Source organism: Engraulis encrasicolus, unplaced genomic scaffold, assembly GCF_034702125.1.
Source record: "Engraulis encrasicolus isolate BLACKSEA-1 unplaced genomic scaffold, IST_EnEncr_1.0 scaffold_59_np1212, whole genome shotgun sequence".
NCBI classification, from domain to species: Eukaryota; Metazoa; Chordata; class Actinopteri; order Clupeiformes; family Engraulidae; genus Engraulis; species Engraulis encrasicolus.
The window spans coordinates 1-19,195 of NW_026945917.1; the positions used below are offsets into that span (position 1 = coordinate 1).

The 19,195-nt window shown below is 42.1% G+C and overlaps 1 long non-coding RNA gene across 1 annotated transcript; it reads left to right on the forward strand.

Moving 5' to 3' along the window:
• The first annotated feature begins 5,278 nt into the window (after positions 1-5,278).
• On the forward strand, positions 5,279-7,088 carry LOC134444569 (uncharacterized). The gene is made up of 2 exons (XR_010034029.1): positions 5,279-5,512; positions 6,628-7,088. It is a non-coding gene; the product is annotated as an uncharacterized LOC134444569 (long non-coding RNA).
• Positions 7,089-19,195: the final 12,107 nt, after the last annotated feature.

Here is a 19,195-nt window from a genome sequence, read left to right on the forward strand (position 1 = left end):
TGGTGAAAATAATGCTACGGTGGTACAGAGGCACTGCTCTCCACTAGTGGAGTTCATGATCATCAAGTGCCGACCCTTCTATTTACCCAGAGAAATATCCGCTATCCTATTAGTCGCAGTATATCTCGTCCCCAGCAACAACAACGGCGTCAGAAGCGAGGCACTGAACGAGCTGCATCGGGGCATCAGTGAACAACAAGATGCACACCCAGATGCCTTCACAGTGGTCTTGGGAGATTTTAACCACGGAAATCTCAAAACAGTACTTCCAAAATTTCACCAACATGTCAACTTCCCAACAAGAGGACAAAACACCCTGGACCTTGTTTACACCGATCAGAAGAGAGCATACAAGGCAAAGCCCATCCCCCACATTGGACTATCAGACCACATAACGATTCTGCTACTGCCAGCCTACAGACAAAGGGCAAAACTCACCAAAACCAGTTCTGAGGGAGGTGAGAAAATGGCCAGAGGGGACCGTCTCACGACTACAGGACTGCTTTGAAACCACAGATTGGGACATTTTCAAAACAGCTGCCACCCACAGCAACCACATTGACATTGAGGAGTACACAGACACCGTGACCTCCTACATCACAAAATGCATCGATGATGTTACAGAAATAAAACACATCACCACCAGGGCCAACCAGAAGCCATGGTTCACAGGAGACATTCACCGACTGCTGAGGGCCAGAGACAAAGCCTTCAGAGCAGGAGATGTAGCTGGCCTAAAAACAGCAAGGGCAAACCTGTCCCAGGGCATCAGGAAAGCAAAAAATACTTGGACAAAATAACAACACACTTCAAAGACAGCAGAGATGCACAGAGCCTGTGGCAGGGCATACAGGCCATCACGGACTATAAGCCTGCACCACGAAGCTGTGACAACAACACCTCTCTGCTAAACGACCTGAACAGTTTCTTTGCCCGTTTTGAAGCACAAAATGACACTCATCCACAGAAAACTCCCCCTCCCCCCCATGATCAACCCCTGTACCTGTCCTCTGCCAGTGTGAAGAGGACACTGGCCACCATCAACCAACGCAAAGCAGCTGGCCCAGACAACATACCTGGCCGAGTGTTGAAGGATTGTGCAGAAGAGCTGAAGGATGTCTTCACAGACATCTTTAACATCTCTCTGGAGCAAGCAGTCATCCCATCACTTTTCAAAGCTGCTACCATCATACCCGTGCCGAAGAAATCATCACCATCATGCTTCAATGACTACCGTCCTGTAGCACTGACGCCCATAATCATGAAGTGCTTCGAACGGCTAGTCCTGTCACGCATCAAAGCCACCCTACCCCCCACCCTGGACCCCTACCAGTTCGCATACCGAGCCAAGCGATCCACGGAGGATGCAATTTGCTCTGCCCTCCATCCAGCCCTCACCCACTTGGACAATTAAGACTCATATGTGAGAATGCTGTTCATTGACTTCAGTTCAGCATTCAATACCATAATACCACAACAACTCATCAGAAAACTGGACAAACTAGGTTTCAGCACCTCCCTCTGCAACTGGCTGCTGGACTTCCTGATGCAGAGACCACAAGCAGTACGTGTAGGGAATAACACCTCAAGCACCCTGACCCTGAGCACGGGGGCTCCGAAAGGTTGTGTTCTCAGCCCCCTGCTGTTCACGCTGCTGACACATGACTGCACAACGACCCACAGCACTAACCATCTAGTGAAGTTTGCGGATGATACAACACTGGTGGGCCTCATCACCAAGGGCGATGAGACTCACTACAGAGAAAAAGTAGACCTGCTGGCCAGATGGTGCAAAGACAACAACCTCCTGCTGAATGTCAACAAGACCAAGGAGATTGTTGTCAACTTTCAGAGGGTCCAAAAACAACTGCCACCACTGACCATCAACGGCGATGCTGTAGAGAGAGTGAGCAGCACGGAGAAAAACAGGAAGACACTCCAGCGTGTTGTAAACACAGCGAAGAAGATCATTGGAGTACCACTCCCCTCCCTGCAGGACATTTACACCACACGCCTCACCCGGAAAGCACTGATGATCATCAAAGACACAAGCCACCCTGCACACAAACTGTTCAGCCTCCTGCCCTCTGGAAAGAGGTACAGGCGCCTCCGTTCCCGTACCACCAGGCTGGCAAGCAGCTCAATGCACCAAGCAATCAAGATACTGAACACTCAACCCACTCTCCCTCCACTGTCAGCCTCTAGCCAGCAAGGCCACTGACAACCCCCCCCTCATCCCCACCACCATATCTGCGACTGAACATTCCACCTGCACTACTGTATTGTGACTGAACTAACCTGCACTAACTCAAAACATGTGCACACACACACACACACACACACACACACACACACACACACACACACACACACACACACACACACACACACACACACACACACACACACACACACACACACACACACACACACACACACACACACACACACACACACACTGCTGCTGCTGGTGTACTTGATAGACCTATTTTAATATTTATTTGGTAACGCTTTATTTTACGGTACAGTATTTACTATGTACTTTCTGGGTAACAACTGGGTAACAGAGAGAAATTACATGGTACCTAGAATGTAAAAAGGTGGTAATTATGATGTAAATACTATGTAATTACAGGGGAATAGCTCAAAACTTACCATGAAACTACACAGTGTATTTTCTGGGTAACAATTGGGTAACAGAGAGAAATTACCCAATTGTTATCCAGAAAATACACAGTGTAGTTTCATGGTAAGTTTTGAGGTTTTCCCCTGTAATTACATAGTATTTACATCGCAATTATCCCCCTTTTTACATTCTAGGAACCATTTAACTTCTATATGGTACAGTATTTACTGTACTTTCTGGGTAACAACTGGGTAACAGAGAGAAGTTACATGGTACCTAGAATGTAAAAAGGGGGGTAATTACAATGTAAATACTATGTAATTACAGGGGAAACCTCAAAACTTACCATGAAACTACACTGTGTATTTTCTGGGTAACAATTGGGTAACAGAGAGGAATTAGATGGTGTATAAAATTTAAAAGGGGGGTTACTACAAAGTAAATGCTATGTAATTAAGAAGAAAATATCTCATGAATTACTATGAAAGTACGGTGTATTTTCTGGGTAATTATTGTTTGATGGCAATTTAAAAAAGGATGAAAGTACTACCTATTTACCTGTTTGTTTTACAGCAATACCACATTTAATTACTAGGTTAATGTGCTGCTCTGGATGGTCATTACACAACTCCAAAGTCAGAACTTACAAGGAACAGTATTTCATTGTAGTTACTGTGTTTATCACCATACATACCCATTTATTGCATGGGTAAATGTGGTACTTACCTGACAAAACAATTGCTGATGTCACACATTGCCATGGGCTTTATCTTCATTCTTGTAGCCGTTGAGTCAAAAGTGTTTGGTAAGTACATGGTAGGTTTCTGCACTGTTACCAAGTAACATATATTTATTTACCAGGTAAAAAAGGGGAAACTGTACTGTAAAGTAAAGTGAATGCTCTTACCAAAGTATTACCAATTTCTTACCAAGTAATTAAACTTGTTTCATAAATCATGTAAGTGCATGGTAAGTTTCTGCACTGTAACCGAGTTACAAATATTCAGCTACCAGGTAAAGAAGGGGAAACTGTACTGTAAAGTAAAGCGAATACTCTTACCAAAGTATTACCAATTTCTTACCAAGAAAATAAACTTGCTATGGTAAGTATCTGCACTGTTACCAAGTAACAGATATTCAGTTACTAGGTAAAAAAGGGGAAACTGTACTGTAAAGTAAAGCGAACGCTCTTACCAAAGTATTACCAATTTCTTACCAAGTAATTAAACTTGTTTCATAAATCATGTAAGTACATGGTAAGTTTCTGCACTGTTACCAAGTAACAGATATTCAGTTACCAGGTAAAGAAGGGGAAACTGTACTGTAAAGTAAAGCGAACGCTCTTACCAAAGTATTACCAATTTCTTACCACACAATTAAACTTGTTTCATATCATATAGGCCTAAGTACATGGTAAGTATCAGCACTACCAAATTACAGATATTCAGTTACCAGGTAAAGAAGGGGAAACTGTTCTCATAGGACTCTGTGTTAATTGCTAGCATGGAGGTAACATTTGCACTGATGTAGTCAGAGAACGGCAGGAAGTACAGGAGAAAGGTATAACCCAATAACTTAACTCAAGGGGAAATGTAATATGAGCTCATTTCCAAACATGGGACAGTATCACTTTAACATCCGAGTTGGCAGCAGATGTAAAGACTCATCAGACCAGGCCTACATTTTTTACAATACAAGACTAGAGAAAGTATTGCCTGGACTGTTTCTGCTGCCAACTCGGATGGCTGCCTTGTTCCACACACACACAGGTGCATATATTTTATTATTATTATTATTATTTCATTCCAGAATTCCTGCTGCCCGTTCTTCATTTCCATTTTCATGAATATCACTTTCCAATTTCTAGGTATTATGACAGCACACATTGCAATTTTCATCAATGAAAAAATGAAAAGGGGGATTTTCTCCATGATCCTCAATTTTTAATTTAGAAACAGTCATTTTTAGCTGCAAAACTTACTATGTTCATGTAACCCAGTTGACAAATGCATATTAAAAACGTATTAGTTGATTAAATAGCATAAATAGTAAAATGGGATAATAAATAGTGATAATACTGATAAGGCAATTCATGAATGAAGGTTTGGTATCGTTAAAAACACGATTAACATAGCAGGACTTTTACTGTGACAGTTACGTTATGGGACTTTTATTTTGACATGCGTTTCCACCATTGACAGTAAATAGAATGGACGCCAAATCAACGCTATTTGCCATTCAACGCTTTGAAGCCAGATTTGGGAACATTCCAACTTACATTCCACCTTAGCAACGCCAAACGCAGGTGCTGATTGGACAACAACAAGACTTCTAACTGACAATCAAACCATGTTCTGATGCTCATTGGTCAATTTAACTTTTAATATCTCTCTAAAATAAAACATCACCACAAAAAATCACCACCCTGGTAAGTTGGAGAGCAAGGGGACCTACTAGTTGAGCGAAAAATGATCCCCCTGGAGTGGCATTTAAGGGAGATACAGGGTTTTATGTCTCTCATAGGAATGAATGGGATTTGGCCATTTTTTGGTCTTTTTGGGTCCAACCTTGGCTCCAACTTGGCTTCAACAATGAAATAGAATTTTGGCCTCCATTCTATTTACTCTCAATGGTTTCCACGCATTCAGCTTTCCGTGGAGCCGTTCCAGTCAGTTGAGCTGAGAAGAGCTCGAAAGCTGAAGGAAAGACTTCGTTTCTTCGGCTCCACCTTGGAGCTAGATATTGATAGAAAATTAATTCTAAGTTAAAGATACCTACTTCTAAGTTTCATTTTGGACCACCGAGCGACCTGCTCTGTAAATCTTTTGTGTTTTGAAGAGCAAGAAGCTGCGCTTCGTCGTGTATTGTTTCTGTTGAATCGTCTCGGTAAGGCAACCACCTGTATTTTCCCTACGGATGTAACTTGAGTGTTATTGCTTATCACTGTGAAATACTTCGGTGAAACCTCAGAATTGTATTTTGTTTTGTTAATACTTGTTGTGTTTAGTGTGAAAAGGGTATATTTTGGTTGAATTGAGTATAAGTTTAAAGCTTGGAATGAGCGGCCTGTAATTCACATGCTTGTGATCACGCACCCAGCAAGTGCGAGGGGAGAGGTCTGAACAAGTCCTCCTGATCATTACTGTGCTCGGCAATATCTGTGTGTAATTCCCGCGGTTTCAGTACCGAGTGATGTTTTTCATAGTATTCATCCTGTTATTTGATAATGGTTATGTAACTGAATGGTATGCAATGCTTTTCAGTATAAGTGAAGTGTATGCGGTTTGCATATATTTTCCTTTGAGAAGATTGATATTAATGTTGTACAACCAGAGGTGGAAAGAGTACCGAAAATTGTAGGCCTACTCAAGTAAAAGTAGGCTATCTTTAGGCTACTTTGCCTAAATCCTGCTCGAGTAAAAGTAAAAGTAGGCCTACCTATCTAAAAATCTACTCAAGTAAAAGTAAAAAGTACTTCACTTAAAAATGCAATTTGAGTAAAAGTACTTAGTTACATTTAATTAGCTTTTCTAGACAATGTAATGTTTCTTTTTCTTGAATATCGTCCTCTAACCTCTATCTCTTGCTTGGCACCAGCCATCATCCAATACATTGATCCAAGATAGTACAATAGTGAAAATGCTGTGTGCCATCCTGCATCATCTTTCATTTCCGGCAGATTGTGGCATTATTTTGCGTGGCATTTTGTCTATTTTTTTACTCAGTACTCAGGCCAGGTTCCAGTGTAATTGAGTTAACAACTTGGGTCAAAATGTACTCAAGTACTAGTAAAAGTATTAATTTCAAAAACTACTTAAAAAGTTCAAAGTACTCATAAATGCTACTCAAGTACAATACTTGAGTAAATGTAATTAGTTACTTTCCACCCCTGTGTAGGCCTACAACTACTTTAAGTTTAAACTGTTTGAACTGATATTTGATAAGAAATGTGAACATTGTCCTGTGTACATGTGTAGCTTAACTAGGGTATGGTTACACAGGTGAAGTTTTTTTGGACCTGGATTCCGCTGTGGATTGATGACTGCGTTTGATGGCGAGCCACCCACCCCATTGAGTCGGATCCTGTCCTGTGTCATTGTACGTGGCGCATATGTGGTAGGGTTGTGACCTGCCTGTGTCACAACAACACTGACTGACTGACTTGAGTTGTTACTTTAACGGTTTACAAACTGAACTAAGGCCTTGAACTGAACGGAACTACTATAAAGGAACTACTTTTTCTTTTCTTTTTCTTGAACAACTGAAAGGAACTCTTTTCTCTTTGAGGATTTAAAGGACTGATTTAAAGGACTGTTCCCAACTTTTGGAAAATAGACAATTACTCACTTTTGAAGGACAATTCATTTTATTTTATTTTAAAGGGTCAATTTTTTTCTTTTATTTTGGGAATATGTACATATTTTCTACCTTGCAATTCATAACTAAAGAAAGAAAAAAAGTATATCCTTGTGTGGTGTCTTTTAATTGCACTTATCTTTTTGCACTCTCCCAGAGCCTAGTGTCTTTATTCTCTAGCTATTGAACCTGGCCTATCATCGACATGTACATACCTAGTAGTGGGTTACATTCATACTAGTATATATTAGTTTATTACCTAAACATAATAAAATTTGGCAATAAGCAGCACAGTTCCAATGAGCAGCATAGTTGCAATACTGTCGTTTGCCACAATATACAATAAAAAAAAAATGATTTCCACAATAATGCTTTGATTTGCTTTTGATGTATTTTTTCCCTTCTTTACCTGGTAAATGAATATCTGTAACTCGGTAACAGTGCAGAAACCTACCATGTACTTACATGATATATGAAACACGTTTACTTTCTTGGTAAGAAATTGGTAATACTTTGGTAAGAGCGTTCACTTTACTTTACAGTACAGTTTCCCCTTCTTTACCTGGTAACTGAATATCTGTAACTCGGTAACAGTGCAGAAACTTACCATGTACTTACATGATACATGAAATAAGTTTAATTGCTTGGTAAGAAATTGGTAATACTTTGGTAAGAGCGTTCACTTTACTTTACAGTACAGTTTCCCTTTCTTTACCTGGTAACTGAATATCTGTTACTTGGTAACAGTGCAGATACTTACCATGTACTTACATGATATATAACAAGTTTATTTTCTTGGTAAGAAATTGGTAATACTTTGGTAAGAGCGTTCGCTTTACTTTACAGTACAGTTTCCCCTTCTTTACCTAGTAGCTGAATATCTGTAACTCGGTAACAGTGCAGAAACTTACCATGTACTTACATGATAGGCCTACATGAAATAAGTATAATTGCTTGGTAAGAAATTGGTAATACTTTGGTAAGAGCGTTCGCTTTACTTTACAGTACAGTTTCCCCTTCTTTACCTGGTAACTGAATATCTGTAACTCGGTAACAGTGCAGAAACTTACCATGTACTTACATGATACATGGAATAAGTATAATTGCTTGGTAAGAAATTGGTAATACTTTGGTAAGAGCGTTCGCTTTACTTTACAGTACAGTTTCCCCTTCTTTACCTGGTAACTGAATATCTGTTACTTGGTAACAGTGCAGATACCTACCATAGCAAGTTTATTTTCTTGGTAAGAAATTGGTAATACTTTGGTAAGAGCGTTCGCTTTACTTTACAGTACAGTTTCCCCTTCTTTACCTAGTAACTGAATATCTGTAACTCGGTAACAGTGCAGAAACTTACCATGTACTTACATGATTTATGAAACAAGTTTAATTACTTGGTAAGAAATTGGTAATACTTTGGTAAGAGCATTCACTTTACTTTACAGTTTCCCCTTTTTTACCTGGTAAATAAATATATGTTACTTGGTAACAGTGCAGAAACCTACCATGTACTTACCAAACACTTTTGACTCAACGGCTACAAGAATGAAGATAAAGCCCATGGCAATGTGTGACATCAGCAATTGTTTTGTCAGGTAAGTACCACATTTACCCATGCAATAAATGGGTATGTATGGTGATAAACACAGTAACTACAATGAAATACTGTTCCTTGTAAGTTCTGACTTTGGAGTTGTGTAATGACCATCCAGAGCAGCACATTAACCTAGTAATTAAATGTGGTATTGCTGTAAAACAAACAGGTAAATAGGTAGTACTTTCATCCTTTTTTAAATTGCCATCAAACAATAATTACCCAGAAAATACACAGTGTAGTGTCATGGTAAGTTTTGAGGTTTTTCCCTCTAATTACATAGTATTTACATCGTAATTACCCCCCCTTTTTACATTCTAGGTACCATGTAACTTCTCTCTGTTTCCCAGTTGTTACCCAGAAAGTACATAGTAAATACTGTACCGTAGAGAGAAGTTACATGGTACCTAGAATGGAAAAAAAGGGGGTAATTACGATGTAAATACTATGTAATTACAGGGGAAAACACAAAACTTACCAAGAAACTACACTGTGTATTTTCTGGATAACAATTGGGTAATTTCTCTCTGTTACCCAATTGTTACCCAGAAAATACACAGTGTAGTTTCACGGTAACTTTTGAGTTTTTTCCTCTGTAATTACACAGTATTTACATCGTATTTACCCCCTTTTTACATTCTAGGTACCATGTAATTTCCCTCTGTTACCCAGTTGTTACCCAGAAAGTACATAGTAAATACTGTACCGTAAAATAAAGCGTTACCCTATTTTCTTTTCACAATGCTACTATTACTATGTCAGAACGCTATAAAGGACTTTTAGGAAAAGCACAACAACTACCTCCTCTTAATGTATGTTCTCTACAAGTCTTCTGTTGTCCAGTCTTGCACTTTAAATGTCTGTATGAGCACTGTCTATGTCCATACTGTCTTATGTCCATGTATAAGTACTGTAGATGTCTATACTGTCTATGTCCTTACCTAGATTAGTCTATGTCTGCATGGGAAAGCAAGAAATGTAATTTCAAATTCTTTGTATGACCAGTGCATGTAAAGAAATTGACAATAAAACCTACTTGACTTGACTCTATACCTCTCCTTTTAAATCCATCTCTAACAATGATGTTTTTTCCCCATTTGTTAAGCACTTTGAGTTACATGCCTTGTATGATACAGTGCTATACAAATACAATTATTATTATTATTATTATTATTATTATTATTATTATTATTATTATTATTATTATTATTACTTCTGCATGTGCTGATACACTCTGCACATCTGTGTTGGTATTCAGAATGCCTCTCCACAATGCTCTGTCAGTCAGGGTCATTAGTAGCCCTATGAAAATAGTTTGTGTCATTGTAATTGTGTTACACTGCTCTTTCCGATGAGGGCGTTTAAATATTAGATCATCTGTGCACAACTTATAGAAGAACACAGGTGTGGATATGTTGGAAGCAGGAATAAAACATCAACACATACAGACACACACTCACGGTCACATAGAGTACAACAATACAGACACAGATGGAGAGGGGGAACATTAGTTGCTGGAAGGGCTAATGTTGTACAATACATTGGCATTGAGGATAGATTAGGTAGACATTACAGTTATGTTGTATTATGTCAGGTTGACCTTTTCCATCTGTAGAATGTTTAGCAGTAACGACAGCAACTGTGTAATCTTGGAACTGAAAGACTTCAAAACTCACAACAGAAAAAAGAAAACGTTATTTGTCACACAAATGATGATCAGTGGTGAATCTCTACTTAAATTTGGCTCCTACATAAATACTGTGTTGTTATCTCTCCCATTTTGTAGGTTGTTGTCTGATGAAGCAGAGAGAGCCTGTGAGTATCTGACTTCAGTTCTGGGTGGAAACCCCTTACTGCTGACACAGCTGGACCTGCTTGGGAAGATACCAGGAGACTCAGGAGTGAAGCAGTTCTGTGCTCTACTGGGGGATTCACACTGCAGGGTCGAGGAGCTCTGGTTAGTGATTTAATGTCTTTTTTCTGTTTATTTATGAAGTAGTTACAAGTAGTAAAGTATGATTGTTTTGTTGGCACAGTTGTGACTTGTTATTATCTGGTTTTAAATTGTGTTATGGACTAGTTTGCATGTAAGATTGCAATAAGCATATATTTGGCTTGGTAGTTGGCCTTGGTGTACAGCATGTATTGGGCATGGTATCTGGCCTTGGTGTACAGCATGTACTGTGCATGGTATCTGGCCTTGGTGTACAGCATATATTGGGCATGGTATCTGACCTTGGTGTACATTGTACAGTAAGCATGTATTTGGCATGGTAGCTGGCCTTGGTGTACAGCATGTATTGGGCATGGTAGCTGGCCTTGGTGTACAGCATGTATTGGGCATGGTAGCTGGCCTTGGTGTACAGCATGTATTGGGCATGGTAGCTGGCCTTGGTGTACAGTAAGCATGTATTTGGCATGGTAGCTGGCCTTGGTGTACAGTATGTATTTGGCATGGTAGCTGGCCTTGGTGTACAGCATGTGTTTGGCATGGTAGCTGGCCTTGGTGTACAGCATGTATTTGGCCTTGGTGTACAGCATGTATTGGGCATGGTATCTGGCCTTGGTGTACAGTAAGCATGTATTGGGCATGGTATCTGGCCTTGGTGTACAGCATGTATTTGGCATGGTATCTGGCCTTGGTGTACAGCATGTATTGGGCATGGTATCTGGCCTTGGTGTACAGCATGTGTTTGGCATGGTATCTGGCCTTGGTGTACAGCATGTATTGGGCATGGTATCTGGCCTTGGTGTACAGCATGTATTGGGCATGGTATCTGGCCTTGGTGTACAGCATGTATTGGGCATGGTAGTTGGCCTTGGTGTGCACCCCCTCCCCCCGGTTCTTGTACAATGTATTGTCTCCACTGCTTTAAGCTATACATGAGTTTTTTATTCTATGTCTTGATGTTGTGGTCTGCAATATGGAGCTATGGAATCTTTTTTTCTCCTCATCCTTACCCAATGTTGTATAACACTTAGCAGGTACTCTGCTGTACTTTATTGTTACATTTGTTGTAATGTAATGTACTGTATTATGCTGTTTTTGGGGCGCCACAGGAGCGGCTGCTGTTACCCTAAGTTTCCCCTTGTGGGATCAATAAACATATGTCTAAGTCTAAGTCTAAGTCTACAGCAGTGGTTCCCAAACTGGGGTCCGGGACCCCAGGGGTGGTCACGCTATTGCAAGGGGGTCGCGAAGAGAAGAGACTGACGGGCAGCGGACAAACTTTCGGGACTCTGGGGCGCCCTGACGGACAGCGGACAGACCCCCTAACCCAGGGGTGTCAAACATACATATATATATAAATATATATATTTTAGGTGCTTTTATGCCTTTATTTGACAGGACAGTCGAAGATGGTGACAGGAAGCGAATGGGACAGAGAGACGGGGGAGGATCGGGAAATGACCCTGGCCGGACTCGAACCGGGGTTCCCGTGGGTGGGCTTGCAAGCTAAAATGTGGGGGGCTTAGCACACTGTGCCACAGCGCCCCCATGAGAGTCTGTGTTGGTACAGATGAATGAGAGTCTATATTGGCTGATTATTACAGATGGATGAGAGTCTGTATTGGCTGGTTATTACAGATGGATAAGAGTCTATATTGTTTGTTGTGGATCACTGCAGTGTGTCCAGCTGCATTATTACAATCATTCATTTCATTACTACTACTAGAGGGAGAGAGACAGAGAGGGAGAGAGACAGAGAGAGAAAGAAAGAAAAATACTTTATAGCTCACTGATCTAAATGAAGGGCTCTCATCACTTTGCAACATAATTATGAAACCGTGTGGATTAAATCGCCATTACTAATCAGTAGAGGTTATCAGCTCGGCTGTTGTGGACATGAGAGAAATAGCCAGTAGAGACACAAAGAGGATGTGATGCAGCACACTAAACAGACCACCATGGAAACATTCAGATACAGATATCATCATGTTTGCAGCAGCACACACTACAGTGTGTGTGTGTGTGTGTGTGTGTGTGTGTGTGTGTGTGTGTGTGTGTGTGTGTGTGTGTGTGTGTGTGTGTGTGTGTGTGTGTGTGTGTGTGTGTGTGTGTGTGTGTGTTTGTCCGCGTGTGTGTGTCTGCGTTTGTGTGTGTGTGTGTGTGTAAGGCCAGAGGTGTGTGTGCGTGTGCGTGTGTGTGTGTGTGTGTGTGTGTGTGTGTGTGTGTGTGTGTGTGTGTGTGTGTGTGTGTGTGTGTGTGTGTGTGTCTGTGTCTGTGTCTGAGGGTTGAGAAACGTCCAATTATGGAGGAGTACGGCCACAGGTGTGGGTGTGCGTGTCTGCGTGCGTGCGTGCGTGCGTGCGTGTGTGCGTGTGTGCGTGTGCGTGTGTGTGATGAGCATGAGCTTATCTGCATTACTCAATTACTTTCATTCCCCCCCCCCTCTCTCTCTCTCTCTCTCTCTCCAGGCTTGGTGAGTGCAGTATAACAGCAGAGGGCTGTGCTGCGCTGGTCTCAGCTCTATCATCAAACCCATCACACCTGACAGAGCTGTATCTGTATGGTAATGAACTAGGAGACTCTGGTGTGCAGCAGATCTCTACTCTACTCAGGAATCCAGACTGTAAACTACAGAAACTGGGGTAAGTAAAGAGATGAAGAGTGTGTGATGCAGCACACTAAACAGACCAACACTATCACCATGGAAACATTCAGATACAGATATCAGCGTTTTTGCAGCGGCACACACTACAGGTGTGTGTGTGTGTGTGTGTGTGTGTGTGTGTGTGTGTGTGTGTGTGTGTGTGTGTGTGTGTGTGTGTGTGTGTGTGTGTGTGTGTAAGTGTGTGTGTGTGTGTGGAGCATGAGCTTATCTGCATTACTCAATTACTTTCATCTCTCTCTCTCTCTCTCTCTCTCTCTCCCCCCCCCCTCCCCCCCTCTCTCTCTCTAGGCTTGATGGCTGCAGTATAACAGCAGAGGGCTGTGCTGCGCTGGTCTCAGCTCTATCATCAAACCCATCACACCTGACAGTGCTGGATCTGGATAATAATAAACTAGGAGACTCTGGTGTGCAGCAGATCTCTACTCTACTCAGGAATCCAAACTGTAAACTACAGAAACTGTGGTGAGTAAAGAGATGAAGAGCCAACACCAGAGACCAACATGGAAACAGATACAGATATCAGATACAGATGTCAGAGTTTGGACCATGGGAAGGCCTGCCTCATGAGCCATGAAGTTTGGATGTTTATTTTTATCAATGTGGCCCCATTTTTCCTCATAACTTCACTACCATTTGTCTTAAAGCATTGTGAGTGGTACCACATGAAAAATTACCTTTCAGGTGATACCCAACATATTAGTATCTTACACAATTATAGAAGTCTTTAAAGCAGAAATGTGTTCATTTTAGGCTGGTGATTTCAGTGTAAAGTAAAAGTAAATATGTTTAAATATGTTCAAAGCTTTGCCCTGATGAAGACCTAGGTTGTCGAAACATGTTGGCATTTTAATTTCAATTATGAGTAGCCACTGATAATAAAGTCTTTTTAATATACCTCCCTCTTCCAACTGATTCACCTCTGAGTGCCTGGGACCTTCTGCTTTCCTAATGCCATAGCAATGTTGTTATGGTGTAGTTGAATCTTTTCAGAAATGAGTGCTGGCCCGCCCAGGCCCGTTTCTAGGATTTTGGGGGCCCTAGGCAAAGGGGTTGTCGGGGCCCTAGGGTTTTTTTTTTTGGGGCGGGGGGGGGGGGGGGGGGGTTGGGCTCCTGGCGGGGCAGCCACGGCGCCAGAATTTCTGTTTCGGATGGGCCAGACCATTTTTGGATGGCACTTCAGTCATTGTCACATACTGTAGCCTACCAATACAACATCATGTCACATGGAAACATAATGAAACAAACAAGTCACCTTAGACAGTGTTGTGGCTATGCAGGGCAACACATGCATGAAGGGCAATGAATGCATTAAGAGCACGCATACACCAGCATTTTTTCGGTGAGGAAATGCAATCTAGGTATTATGGTAACTAGTCCAGTTCATTTTATGAAACTTTATGAAGAAAGACCTGGGAAAATATAGCCCATTCCATTCAGTAGGCCTAAGCTCATCTCAAATGAAAGTAGGCATATGGCCCAATCAGGGTTTTTTTTTTACCCTACCACGAAAATCATGATCTGCATTGCCAATCACAAATAAATAATGGTCTAGTCTTTCCAGCCACTTTGAGAATCTAACCGAGGGTGCTCCATTTGTGCAAAACGAAATATTGACTGGTAAAACAGTAGGCGTAGCCTACAGTTCAGAACAGAAGCTCAAGGCTGAGAAACGAATGAGCAGGCACAGGCACAGAGGGGTTGGGGGATGTGATATTGGTAAACCAGAATTCTGTAACCAAGCCAAGGGTCTCCCCGACTATATAGCCTATTTTTTCGTATTGCATCCATCACGCACTTGAAAATACAATTCAAATGTTTGTGTTAAAGTACCGCACCAAACACGAATAGGCAGCGACCAAGGATCACTGAACAACCTCCACGATTGACAGTTCTGTGTTATAGGGACCAATATCCCGGTGTCCTTACCTTGCGTTGTCTTGACTGCAGAATGTATCCCAGAATGTATCCCAACCTCTAACTGTAATCCACGCGTTTCCACAATCATGGTCCCAAATTCCAATGTGTAACCCCACATATAGTAATAGCAAGAAATTGACTATTGTGCTACAATTTAGCTATCCCACTCATCGCACTTGTGACTCCTGTTATCCGATAGGCATTAGGCTACATTGTTCATTCGTTTCTTCTTGCGTTTGTCCACATCCAAAACAGTTCCGTGTCGAAAAAAGTGCGTTATTGAACAATCGACGTTTGCCGTGCTTACAGCACGTGGATGTTTTTGAAAACATATATGTAAACTGTAAATGAAGCATCTCGCTGTCTGTGCGATGTCAACTGGCCTGGGACAGTCTGGTGGTTTGGCAGCAGTACAGAGAGTAGCCTAATGTGTCGTCTTCAAGATTAACTTTTATTATAAAAGCAACTGTCTCCAAAAATGTAATGTAAACTGGCGTCTGCGTAACACCCAGTGAGAGAGATTTTGTCGCTCCATTTTCAGTTTGTATTTGCGTCGAATATGATGCTAGAACCAATTGGAAGGGGGCCCCCTCCAGATGGGGGTACTTTGACTATATTGTCGATGCGCTCGCTGTTCGGCAATTGACATTTTCACGTTGTCGCTGATGCAAACCTATTGGAAGGGGGCCCCCTCGAGCAAGGGGGTATTAGGGGGGCGCTGTCGCTTCCCTCGCAGCAGAGCCCTTCATACAGGCGACGGTGTCATATTATGAAGCTATTTAAAATCGTCATTGCTGTTGGGTACATAACCTGTCGTCCTTGGGGGCCCCACCTACTCGGGGGCCCTAGGCAACTGCCTACATTGCGTACCTTAACGCAACGGGCCTGGGCCCGCCGGTAGGCCCATCTGCACAAAGAGGCTACTGGTAGTATAAAGAAAACCCAGAAAATAAGAATATATATCAGTTGGGTTGTATGTCACCTGAATTCAAAGCACCTGTAAATGGTCTGCTGCTTTAAAAGACACCTGTTGATAGAAACGGTGAATGAATCGGACACAAAACTCTCAAAACATGGGAAAGACCTAGGAGCTGTCAATAGATGTTTGTGATATTAGATTGTCCTGAGAGACCTGAACATGGCTTGAATGGGCTAAAAAACATGGTAACACTTTATTTTAGGGATACATCTATTAGCACTAATACATACAATGTAATGCCTGCATAAGTAAGGCATGTACTAAGCAAACATTAAGGCCTACTAGGTCCTTACTAAGGTTAAATTGGTAATAAATCCCTTATTGTGCATGAACAAGATATTTGCGAATACATGCCTAACAACAGTTTGATTTTGCTTTGTACATGCCTTATAAGTTACTTACAGGCACATTGTATGTATTAGTGCTAATAGATCTATCCCTAAAATAAAGTGTTACCAAAACACAAGTAAGAAGCTGAGTGTTTCGATAAACTGCACCAACAGTTGCGTCCTTAAGAAATATAAAAATGGCCGCTGATCTACCTCAGTCTTCAGGTGCTGTCGGAACACAATATCAGGCTTATACTGAGCATAAAACACAAAACTAGACTATTACTTCTGTTATTATATCTTATTATGTCCATATAAGAGTAAAATGTCTTTTGTGTCCTCAAAAGTATATGTGTGCGTGTGTTGCATTGCCAATCAGTGTTCACGCTAGAATTTTTACTGGCCGGACAAGTGACCGGCTGTATTGCAGAATACCGGACATTTGAAATATCTAACGGACCTTTCCACATATAGCCAAACACACACTCCCTAATGGGTCAAAGTGTAGTAAATTGGTCTTTTCTGCCAGCAAAACTTAAATTTCACTAACATGTGGCCAGTTGTCTGGTGTTAATTTAGCCTAGAGCCCTGCTTGTGCGCACGGGCCGGGGAGTAAACGCGCGCTTTCTTTCACACACTCGAGAGCTCGAACTGAAAGAGAGAAAAAAACAGCCAGCCAACGTGCTGTGCGCAGATCCCCAAATTATCAACTCAAACAGTGTGTTTTATCAGCAAACCCGAAGAGCATTTCCCTACTCAAATTGGGTAACGAGGTGATGCCTGTAATAGTACAGTAATGGTATCGACGCTACTGAAATTTGAATATTGCGTTGTGTTCCTGCGCTCTCGAAAGCAATGGAATTGACACGTACGATGCTCTATGGGCTACACGTTTTGGCCGGTGATGAAAACAGTTATAAAGCCCTGCATGCACTTTCACTGGGACTTCTTCGCGAGTCCATCGTTCTCTGGAATGTTTAACTTCACCCTCTGTAGCCTACTTGGAGATCCACCACCATTTTTCAGCAGAGGTAAAAGTGAAAGTGATTCGATGCGGCGATGCTGCGCATGCCATTGAGTCCCCAACCGTTAGGCTTGACTTCGCAACTGGGCATGAAACGGTTTTGCAAATGCAATGCCCTTTGTTGTGTTCACTGATATATTGGTAAAAATAGCCTTCAAAAAACAGAATCGTTCCTCAACAGCACAGCAGTGTGAGTCAAGGGATTATAAGCATAACGTGATTGGGGACAACGACGGTGGGGACGAGAGCGCAAGCAATGTTGCGTGCTGTTTATGACAAGTTCAGTTACATAGGCTATTCACAAATATTTTCAGCTTTGTTCAGTTTCATATTAGGCCTACTGGTGTTTTGTAACTTTAAGTAGGCCTATTTAAACTGGGCTAATATTATTTACTGACTAATTGCTGTCATTTTTGTCGGACATTTTGTCCGGGAACATTTTATTTTGCCGGTCATTCATGCATGCAAACGGCCAATGTCCGGCCACAGCCGGCTAACGTGAACCCTGTTGCCAATAAACCCTGGAGGAATCTCTATGGAGCTCAGCCATTGTAAGACGCTGAAGAAGGCTTACCGCAGAGATACACCAGCGGCGACGCGACTCAAGAGACAGAGTGTAGCAGCAAGCGATACGAGAGACTGAGGAGACTAGAGTATGTCCGTACAGGCAGAAGGCAAAGCATTCAAGCATTCCCATTGGCTGTGGTCACTGACCTCTATACAGTCATTGGCTGTCGCGGCTTGTCGCCGAACCGCGTCATAAAAAGTTGAAAAGATTTCAACTTCAAATTGTCGCGCTGGTCGCGCAAATCGCTCTAGTCTCCAGAATCTCTTTTGTCTCTCGACTCAATACAAAGTCAATTACTTCCGTCGCGCGACTCGCTCAGATCGCCGCTGGTGTATTTCTGCGGTTAGGCCGAAACGTCTGTCTGTCATGCTAACCCACTAGATTAAAACTTCAAGAATTACACCCGAGAGTGCGGCTTTTTTACTATAATATGAGATCAGTCATTGCAGTCATAGACCGTTTCAGCTTTGACCTTCTGGCAAGCAACAGGCCTATATAGAAGCTTCACAGTTTGGACCATGACAGTCCAGAATAGCTATGTCCACCAGGTAATAAGACAGACAAATTCAAGATCAGCAGATCACACACACACACACACACACACACACACACACACACACACAAACACGCACACACACACACAGAAACACGCACACACACATAAACACGCACACACAGAAACACACACACACACACAAACACGCACACACACACAAACAAACACACACAGAAACACACATGAATACACACACACACACACACACACATACACACACACAGGAGAAAGGCTGTGTGTGTCTGTGTGTGAGGGGCTGCGAAACGGAGGAGTATGGCCACAGGTGTGTGTGTGTGTGTGTGTGTGTGTGTGTGTGTGTGTGTGTGTGTGTGTGTGTGTGTGTGTGTGTGTGTGTGTGTGTGTGTGTGTGTGTGTGTGTGTGTGTGTGTGTTATTGTGGAAGGTTGTTGTTCAGTGCAGTGATGGCAGATGGGACAAAGCTGTTGCTAAAACGTGCTCATCGCCACCTGAGTGTCCTGTACCTCCGTCCGGATGGGAGCAGTGTGAAATGTTGATGGAGAGGGTGGGTGTGGTCTCTGATTATTGACTGTGCAAGACGTGTGACGGCTTTGAGGTTGAGATCAGTTAGGTTGTGTGTGGGGTGTGATTTTGGATGCAGTGTGTGTGATAT